This window comes from Talpa occidentalis, unplaced genomic scaffold (genome assembly GCF_014898055.3).
Source record: "Talpa occidentalis isolate TD23 unplaced genomic scaffold, MPIMG_talOcc4v2.1 talOcc4.2, whole genome shotgun sequence".
NCBI classification, from domain to species: domain Eukaryota; kingdom Metazoa; phylum Chordata; class Mammalia; order Eulipotyphla; family Talpidae; genus Talpa; species Talpa occidentalis.
Window position 1 is genome coordinate 118,590,565 of NW_023602073.1, and position 10,379 is coordinate 118,600,943.

The window sequence follows — 10,379 nt, forward strand, 5'->3', positions numbered from 1 at the left end:
GAACAAATTGTGTTATATAAATGTAGATTATATTGGTATTATGTAAGTGTAGATTAGGATCTTTTTTAAGAAAACATGAAAATAAATAGGGATCATTAATTTTCCTGTTAAGAAAAATTTTAATAATCTGTTCTGGACTCATGTAGAAACCAGACAATCTTTAAGAAATTTTTTTCACAAATAGCAAAACGTATACCCGGGCTTGACATCCACTTCTTTATGAGCAAATACAGAGTAGATTGGAAGGAGAGAGATTCATGAAAACAACTTGAATTCTCTAAGACAGATTTTTTAAAAAAGGATTTTATCTGCCTCAGAGAAAGTAGTTATTTCAAAGACTGTGATTTTCTCCATGGTGCCCTGTTTTGAGAACATGGATTTACTTGGCTGTTATATGCAATTGGTTGCCTTCTATAGCTCTCTTAGTAACAATATTTTTCATATATTCAAAAAAGAGGCAAGTGGGTTTGTGACATGATGTCTCGTTGTTTGATTAGCTGTATGAAAGCTGCCTTTTCGTGAAAGGTCTTAATTGTAATAATTGTTTAGCAGAACTTAGTGATATCTTTTCAGGCAGTGCTACTATTTAAGGCTTTGCTTGTGCCCTCGCCAAACAGATGTGTTTATTTACATGTCTGATCTAAACGGGAAGACAAAGGGACTCTGCCCACAGCCTTGTACTTCCTCTAATATAGATAAAGGGGAGGAGAGACACAAGCAGTTGGGGCTCAGAGAAATGAGAGTGGGGATGAAGAAAAGCCCTGTAGGTGTGAGTCAAACTGAGGCAGCTGTGCTTTTCCTCTCTGCACGTTAACAGCTGTGTGGGGGCTGAAAGGAACCAGAGGGAGAGCTAGCTGCTGGCACTGCTTTTTTTGGGGGGTGGTCTCTGCCTGTGTGCCTGAGAAGGAATAGAGGTGTGATGACGTGCCTAGGCAAAGAGACTATGGCCAGAGCAGATTTGAATTCATGTCAGCTTGGGTACAGCTAAGCACAGAGACATGCACTGTTGCAACTGTGACTCTACATGAGCCAAGCGACACAAAGAGGCTACTTTTCTTCAAATCTGGAGGAAAAGCTTGAAATCTTGGAAAAGTTTAGCAGGTAGAGAAAATGAAAATCTCGAGTACATAGAATGGAAGAAGTGTGGGCCTCCCTGGTGGTTTAGGGGCTAATTTTTAGTGCTATCACAGCTGTGGCAGAGTTCCATCCCCTGCCAGGGAGGTGACCCACATATGGCACAGTAGACCTCTCCTGTCTCGCCCCCTGCTCCCCTCAGCAGTGTATTTCAGTCAGTGTAGCTGTTCTGCTCCCCACTCTGTTCCTGGTGAATCCTCTCAACCCCCAATCCTCTGGCCTGCACCCCAGTTCTTCTATGCAATGAAAAAAAAACAAACAAAAAAAAAAAAAAAACAACAAAACAAAACAGTGAGGTTGATGGGTTTGCCCAGAGTTTGGAGAATCAGTCATTAGGGAAAATTTAAAACCCTGCATGGGTTTTAGGAGGATCTGAGACCTTTAAAAAAATGGAAGCAGTCAGATTGAGAAATGACATGGTCTTTTTGAGAATCAGCTGAGATGGTATAGAGTTAGGAATCAGGGGAAGGTTCTTTACCCAAGTAGCTGCGGACTTAGAAGTAGGCAGTAAGTCATGGACAGCAACCGAGAAATGAAGAGTGGCAATTTTACTTCACTTAAGCGCACTTAAAAAAAAAAAAAAAAACTGTTACAGAGATTTTCATTGATGGTTAATTCATATTCTTTTTCCTTAATATTTAATAACATATAGTAAGAGAAACTGTGCAGAAAGCAAAACTCAAAAACTACAGTAGCAATAGACTTCGAGTTTTGTCTTCTGTTGCTACTCAGTGAAAGAAAGGTTGTTATTAGTTTTAGTCTTTCCTTGAAAAATATATTTAGTTGTTGTTCTTTTACTCATAGACTAGAGATATTACCTATATCAAAACTGCACACACACAACAAGGTCTACAGAAAAATGTACCTTGTAGCTTTGTGAAATTTGCCTTTTGATTCTAACTCATTTTGTGCTTTTTATCACATTTTGTTCTCTAAAACTAATTCTTAGAGGAAACAAACTTTAGTAAAGAAAATTAATAACACCAATTTTAGTGTGACATTTTTCTCAGGACATGGATCCTGTTGAAAATGGCACCAAAAACCAATTCTGAACTATGGAATTAGTGTCAGCTGAGGTTTGTTTATTTTTGTTTTAATGGGTTTATTTGCTTGCTAAACCCAGGGATTCTCCTCCAGTTTTATATTAAATATTTATTATGGGTAGTAAGAAATGTAGATATTCTTTGTGCCTCATTTGTCATGTTTGTGATAAGACAGGGTGAGAAGCTCAAAGGAAAATATGACTTATGCTTATTATAACTGTAACTGTTTTCCATAGTGAACACACCTTGACAGGCCAAATACATATTTATGCATAGGTCTGAATGGAATTGAATATGTACTCTGAATTACTGCGCTTCCCTAAAAATTGTGTATGCATTTTTTTGGGGGGCGTGCATATCTGTGTTTTTAATTGTAGCAAAGTCGAACAGAAAAATGAAGACTTGTTCTATTAGAGGATCCGAAGTTCAGAGTTTTGGAGTATGTTGTGAAACCGCATATTTATAAAAGGAAGGAGTAACAGAACAAGTAGCAAGAGGTAACAGGGATAGGCTATGTTAGCTTCCATATTTTTCTGATGGTGAGGCCACCAGTATCTACCATTACAGTTCAGCCAAGCATTTGCAGTAATATGAATCTCTTCAGATGTTTAGTGGAAATAGTGTTTTTCTTCAGAGGAAGTATAGTTAAAATATGCATTGCTTCAGTTCCAGTATGTTTGTTTTTAGAGTAAATGTTCTTTCAAATATAGTAGGTGCTTTCTTGGTAAGCAAATCATGTTAATATGTGAACTATCTTGATCTTTGGCTAGCTGTTCTGTTTACCAGCTGTGTGTGGTTAGTGTGCTGGGAGCTGCCAATAAATCAAAGCCGTGACTGGTCTTCAGTGGGGGGTACCAGCACCCTGCCATTTACGTGATCATTTTTACAGCAGCACTCTTATCCCTAGGAGAGTTATAACTAATTCTTAGGCAGAAGGATTCATTGCCAGTCAATGCTCTCAATTGAGAAAGGGAAGGGACAGAAATGCTGGAAGAAAGAAGGTAATTTTCCTGTTTTGAGAACTTCATACTTTCAAAGATCCTTTCAAAGATCTGCATTTGTGCAGAGACTAAAGTGTTTTGTTCTCTCCTGGAATGTAAAAATATGGTCAAGTAGCCAAGTAACGGATTGCACAAGGGTTTTTTTTTTTTATTTCTGAATTAAAATGAAATTCATTTTATCACATGTAAGAGCTCTTTTTAATTTTTAAAAATCAAGTATTTTAAAAGTCTTAAGTGCAACTGGATGGCTTGTCAAGAGAGTAGTAACTTGAAACACTTGGTTTAAGTGAAATAGACTGCTAGGAGCAGGAACATTGCCTCTGTATTTCTCACCTAACCTTAGATAATATATTCAGTAGGAGTTTAGTAGAAAGGTTCAGAGGGTAGAGTTTCCAAGGCTGTAGATGGACTTGTTGATTTGATTTATTGGAAATGACAATTTAGCTCATTTCACTTCTAAATTTTTTCTGTTTAGCTTAGTGAGCTTATTCCATTTCCTTTTCTTACCCTACTCAACTGAGAGAATAGAATGGAAATAAACTAGGTACTCTGAGTTATTTTAAAAAACAAGAAAGAGAACTTTGTTTCCATTTTTGCTAAGTTAAATATAAAATGTGGAAAGCAGGAGAATGATAACTGAATATAAATAATAAAGATATTCTCAATTGGGATTGAAATGTAGATAAGGAGGAAAAGCCTACAGATGCTCAATCTGTGAAGCTTTTGAATTAGATCCTCTGTAAATCTTCATTATTGATGGAAGGAAATGCACGATATTCTCCTTCTTTGAAATACTTGAAAAATTATTGAATTGCTGCTGAAAGCTATAGAAGGCAAGGGAACCTTCCTGAAGGCAATTCTATTTCATTTTGCTTCTGAAATTTTTAAGTTTTTCACTGGTGGTAGGGAAACTAAGTGAAACTAAGGAAAACATAATGTTAAAATAGATCATCATTGCTTGCCTAGAATTAGTCCATCCTTGCAGGGTTTGATAATGATGGTTCAATATATATCTCAGAAAATTGTTTCTCTGCCAAATGACAGATGGTCCAAAAGCAGAAGAGAAGGACATGTAGTTGAGGTAAGGCTGATTCTGAAAAGAGCTGAACAGCTGCTTAGTGGTTGTGTTCACACTGATTGTTACTACAGTCTCTTCTACATTCTGCTATATTAATTTGGTGTTGTTTTCACTTTTGTGATGATTCAACTAGGCTCTTTATTGGAAAGGATGCTATCTGCATAAAGGCTCACTGGGTGAAAATATTCTGAAACAATTAAACTAAATATAGTTTTTTTTTTTTTTTAAGCTGAGAATTTTTTTTATAGCTTTTTTTTTAAAGATTTATTTATTTATTTAAACAAGCACTGGGTACAGTCAGAAGTGCGGGAGGGTGAGAGAATTCACCAGAGCCAGAGCGGGGAACAGAACAGACAGACGGATGAAATACACTGCTGAGTGGAACAGCGGGCAGCAGGAGAGGTCTTCGCTACATGTAGGACCCTCGCCCGGTGGCCGGGGATCGAACCGGCGCTGCAGAGGCTGCAGACAGCTTCGCAGCCCAGCGCTCAACCACTGTGCCACCAGGGGAGACCCTAAATATAGTTTTTCAGATGGAGAAACACTAATGCTCTGTATTGTACATTAGTTAAAACATTTGATAATTCATTCTTGGTGCTTTCTGAGATACTGATGAGAAATGTCATTGTGTTTCTAATGAAAGGGCCTCAAAAGAGGTAAGCTAAAGAAACTTCACATTATGTGGAGCTCATGAATTATTATGAATTTTTAAGTTAATAAATATTTAATTGCTTTAAGTCAATATATTATTGACTTAAAACAATAAAATTCACCCATTTTAAGTGTACATTAATGTGTTTTGACAAACTTAAAACCCTGTGTGAACAACATCACATCAATATATAGACCCTGTCCATCATTTTTAAGTTCCTTATATCTTTTCCTGCTTAATTTATCCCACCTTGTCTTGGGTGACTTCTGATCTATTTCCCATACATTAGAGTTGTCATTTTTAGACATTCATATTAAATAGTTGTGCAGTATACATGCTTTGCTTGCAGCTACCTTTGCATAGTGAAGTGCTTTTAGGATGCCTTTATGTATTCCAATTGTGTATTAATTTTTATGGGTGACTAGAATTTCATTGTATGAATATTATTAGTTTGTCTTATTGAATTGTAGGCATTTTGACTCATTTTCTTCACAGAGTTTTTTGAAGGACAGACAAAAATTTAAAATTTTGAAGGTGGTTGTTTTATTGTTTTTTCCTTTTCTGATTTACATTTTGTATTGAGATACTGACCTTAGTAATTCTACCATTATATGTCCTCAACTGATCCAAAACAGAATCTTGTTCATCTTAGATTCATCTGTTCCCTTAAGAATCTTTGTTGATTCTACCTTCTAAATATCTCCAGACTCCACTTTTCTCTCTCTCTCTCTCTCTCTCTCTCTCTCTCTCTCTCTCTCTCTCTCTCTCTCTCTCTCTCTTTTTAAGATTTATTTATACAAGCACTGGGTACAGTCAGAAGCGCGGGAGGGTGAGAAAATTCACCAGAGCCAGAGTGGGGAACAGAACAGGCAGACCGATGAAATACACTGCTAAGGAGAGCAGTGGGCATGGCAGGAGAGGTCTGCATGCCATGTGGGACCCCCGCCGGGGGCCGGGTATCGAACTGGCGCTGCAGAGGCTGTGGGCAGCTTTGCAGCCCAGCGCTCAACCGCTGCGCCACCAGGGGAGGCCCACTTTTCTTTCTCTTTTCTCTCTCTCACTTCCATTCACATAGTCCAGATAATCATCCTTTCTTAACTGGATTTCCATAAAAATGTTCTTGGGTGATTTTTAAAAAGCTTGAAAATCCTGAAGTTTATGACTAGTGTTTTTACAATAAATTACAAATTTTTAAATATAGGTCCTAATAATCTAGACCTAATTTACATTTCCAATACTTTGTTTCCACTTTCTTCCTCCTTTCCAGTCCTGCTTACAACATTCAGCTCCTTAGTCATGATGAACGATTATCATTTCCTTAATAATTCTAATTTTTTCCTATTTGTATATCTTTAGTATAGCTATACCTACTCATTTTGTATGAGTTTAACTCGTAACCATCCTGTGGAGGCTTTCTCATGGCTAGTTTGGATTATGTGGCTCTGATTGTGTGGGTTCATTTAGTGAGGACTATAAAAAGATTAGTAATGATGTGTCTTTAAGAAAGTGGGATTAGTGCTATGCAAATAAACTCATGAAGGAAGCACTTTCAGATGGAAAATATATAGTATGCTTCAAAGTCATTCTTTGCAAGTGTCAGGTCACAAAGTCAATATAGAAATAATCTCTTGTATTTCTAAATCTAAACAAAGAATGAGAAGAATAAGAATGAATTTAAGAAAACAATTCCATTCATTCACAATGGCTTCAAAAAGAATCAACTATCTAGGAATTAACCTAACAAAGGAGGGTAAAGAAACTATACACAGAAATAGAAAGCATTATTAAAGGAGTTATATTGGGACATAAGGATATGGGAAGCTATTAGTAAGATTTATGTTACCATAAAAGGCCTTGAATAGCAAGTGCAATCCTGAGCATAAAGGAGAGAAATGGAGGCATCCTATTACCTGACTCTAAACTATATTACAAAGCAACAAAAAATATGGTATTGTCATAAAAGTAGACAAATGAATCAATGGCACAGAATCAAAATTTCAGAAATAAATTCATATATAAATCAATTCTTAATTCATGATAAAAAGGCAGTGACCATACTATGGGTAAAGGAGGGCCTCTTTGACAAATGCTGCTGGGAAAACTGGATGGCCACACATAAAAGAATGAAGTGGGATCACACTCTAACTCCATGCACAAACATAAATTCCAAATTGAAGAAAGGTTTAGATATACCTGAAAAAATAAAATATGTAGAAGAAAACATTGATGATGTTTTCCATGAAATAAATGATAAAAATATTCTTGGAAACTTGATCCTTATGGTAAGGAAAATAGAAGCTAAAATAAACAATTAGATTATCTTAGGTTAAAAATCTTTTACAAAGCAAAAGAAAATATAAGTAGATCAAAAAGACATCCTACAGAATGGGAGAAAATGTTTACACATTATGCAGCTGACGAGGGGATAATAACTGAAATATTAAAAACCTACACAATTTAACAATAAAGAAACAAAGAACCCAATTAATAAATGGGCACATGTTCCCTAAATTAACAAGACAGTTCACCTAAGAGGATATCCAGATTGATTATAAGGGAGATCCATGTTAAAACCATAGTGATATTATCTCATACCCATGAGAATGGCACAGATTAAAAAGAACCCCAAAACAAGTGCTGGACAAGATAAGAATAAAGAACCCTATTGAATTATTGTAGGGAATATAAAATGATGGGGCCATTTTGGAAAGTGATCTGTGTTTACCTTAAAAAACTAAAAATGGATATATCATATAAAATTATGTTGTGCGTAATTATAAAATTATTATAAAATTATATATTGTATAATTATAAAATTATATTATAATATTATAATTATTATAAAATTATGCTGTGCATTACTTATTACAACATTATGTACAATAGCTAGGTCATGAAAACAACTTAAATGCCCACTAATAGAACATTGTCTCTAAAAGTTGTGGTCTATCCATACTATGGAACACTGTTCAGTCATAAAGAGGAAAATGTTGGCATTTATATCAAAATGGAGGAAGTTCAAGGAAATTGCATGTAGTAAAAACAAGTCAGAATGACAAAGGCAGGTATTGGACATTTACTTAGTTGGTGATTTGACAAAGTGAAATACTTGCAAAAACTAGCGATACTAATAAAGTGAAATTTGAAATTAAGAGGGAAGGGGGAAGGAGAAAAATCAAAGGGATGGGGGCATAAGGGACAGTGGAAGGAAAAACAAATCTAAATGAATAAAAATAGTGCTAAAAAAAGTAGAGGTCAAAGGCCTAAAATATAAACAACAAAGTCATTCTTTACCATATGAAACTTTGTAATCACTTGGATATAATCCATACACAGCATTGCACACACTAAACTGAAAACAATATGTCTCAATAGAATCATACTGATTTTAAATAGCTATAAATTAAGATGGGTGGGTAAAGTGAGCAGAGGATCATGGGAGGGTAGGAGACAGAGGACCAGATACCAAGAAAATTATGAGGGGTGGGGCAAGGGTTTGTCTAGGCATAGTTATCTCCCGTCACTAGTCAAGTTAAACTGTTTCCCTTTTGTTTCTCAATAATAATGATAAAATCTAAAGGAGTTGAGATGTAAAAACTCAAACTCAATTGCCTACAGGAAGGTGATGAAGCAAACTTCTGTGAACATAACAATTATAAAACAAAGGATAATTAAAAGTCTGCAGGTCAACTTGTGGGTTATCTGCTCCACCTGAATGTCAATGAAATGATAAAATTCTCTTGTACCATCTCTGCACATGTCAAGAATTGGTGACCCTAGGTTTTCATTAGAAAAGACACACTGTAAACTGCATTTGAAGACTGGAAAGGAGGCAGGAAGTATAGGCAGGGGAGAGCTAGAATCAGGACTAGAAGAGATAGAAGTGAGGTTCTTTATTTGGGATCAAGGTAGACTCATGATTAATATTGATATGAATAAGTATTATTGGGTATCTAATAAGTGTATCAAGAAATATATATACAGAGCCTCTTGGTGGCACAGGGGTTAAAGACAGTGCTGTCAGGCTGGCTCCAGCCACTGCAGCATGAGTTCCATTCCCTGCCGAGCAACCCACATGGCGCAGCAGATCTCTCCTGTCTCGCCGGCTGCTCCCCTGAGCAGTGTATTAAAAAAAAGAAAAAAAAAAGGATATACAGTTTAACTTAATTCTCTCATTAGAGCCGTTGAAAGTATGAGTTATTATACTCATTTACACATGGACAAACTGAGCACCCTAGTGCAATTCCATGTAAAGCTTAAGCCCTACCTGACTCTAACTTCAAGTCTCTAAAGTAGATGGGAGAATTGGTAAAAATTAGACTTGGGATTCAGAAACAGGTTGAAAATGAGGTACTATTAGAATTGTAGGCCAGTGCTTTTTCAAGATTTAATGTGCATCTAAATCCCCTGGGAGTCATGATAAAATACAAATTCTGATTCAGTGAGAGAAGCTGTGATTGCTGCTCTGTGGACTATGCTGTGAGTAGTGAGGTAGCAGACATGCTCAAGTGGAACTTGTATTGCTGCAGTGGGTTTTATTCCCTAACTTGAAAATACAGAGTGATTTATAGTAAATTACTTTTATATAATGAAGGCTGATGCTTAATTATACCCAGGACAGTTTCTAAACTGTAAGATCTCCTTGTTTTCTATTAGAAGATATGAATTTCAGTCAGTTCCACTAATTCTTACCTGAGTGACCTTGAACAAATAAAGTCTCCCTAAATAAAGTTTCCTCATCCACAAAATAGAAACAATAATAAAAATGTTTACTAAATAATTAGCAATGTCCTTTAGTAATTTTAATATTTCATATTATAAAATAATTTCACTAATGATGACTTTGGCACAATGATTGGCACATACATTTTGATCATTAACTGTTTGCCGAAGAATGAATGATAAAAACTTGATAAAACTGACATAGCACCTAATATAAATATTTGCAAAAATGTTGAATTACTATTTATTTTCATCCACATTTAAAAACTATAGTGTTATATGTTATATCCAGAGTGCAAAATATTGTAAAATAAAATTTGAATCTTTTTTCTTTAAGCAAGAAAAATGCCATATGAAACTAACTTTTTAGTATGTAGTTCAGTGCATCTGATTTATAGTATTAGAATGTTGAAATTTTTTAACAAAACCATTGTGATATAGGCATTGTTTTCACATTTATTGAACAAGGAAATGGAAGTTTATAATTTTAGGTAACTTGTTCAAAATCAGGGCCATCCTTTAGAATGAGGTGTGTGTGTATATGTGTAGGGACAAATGCTTTTTGCTGAACCCCTGTCAATATTAGCAATTTGAAAAATCTCAAATCATTCAGACACAACCCATTAACAATCCTGATCATTTTCTTATGACCGGGCTGGGCATGGATCCCAAAAGAAATAATAGGTATGAGTCCTAGAGCTCCTTAGGGCATCTGGCTCACTCCATGTGTGGGAGATGGGAAGCGGGCA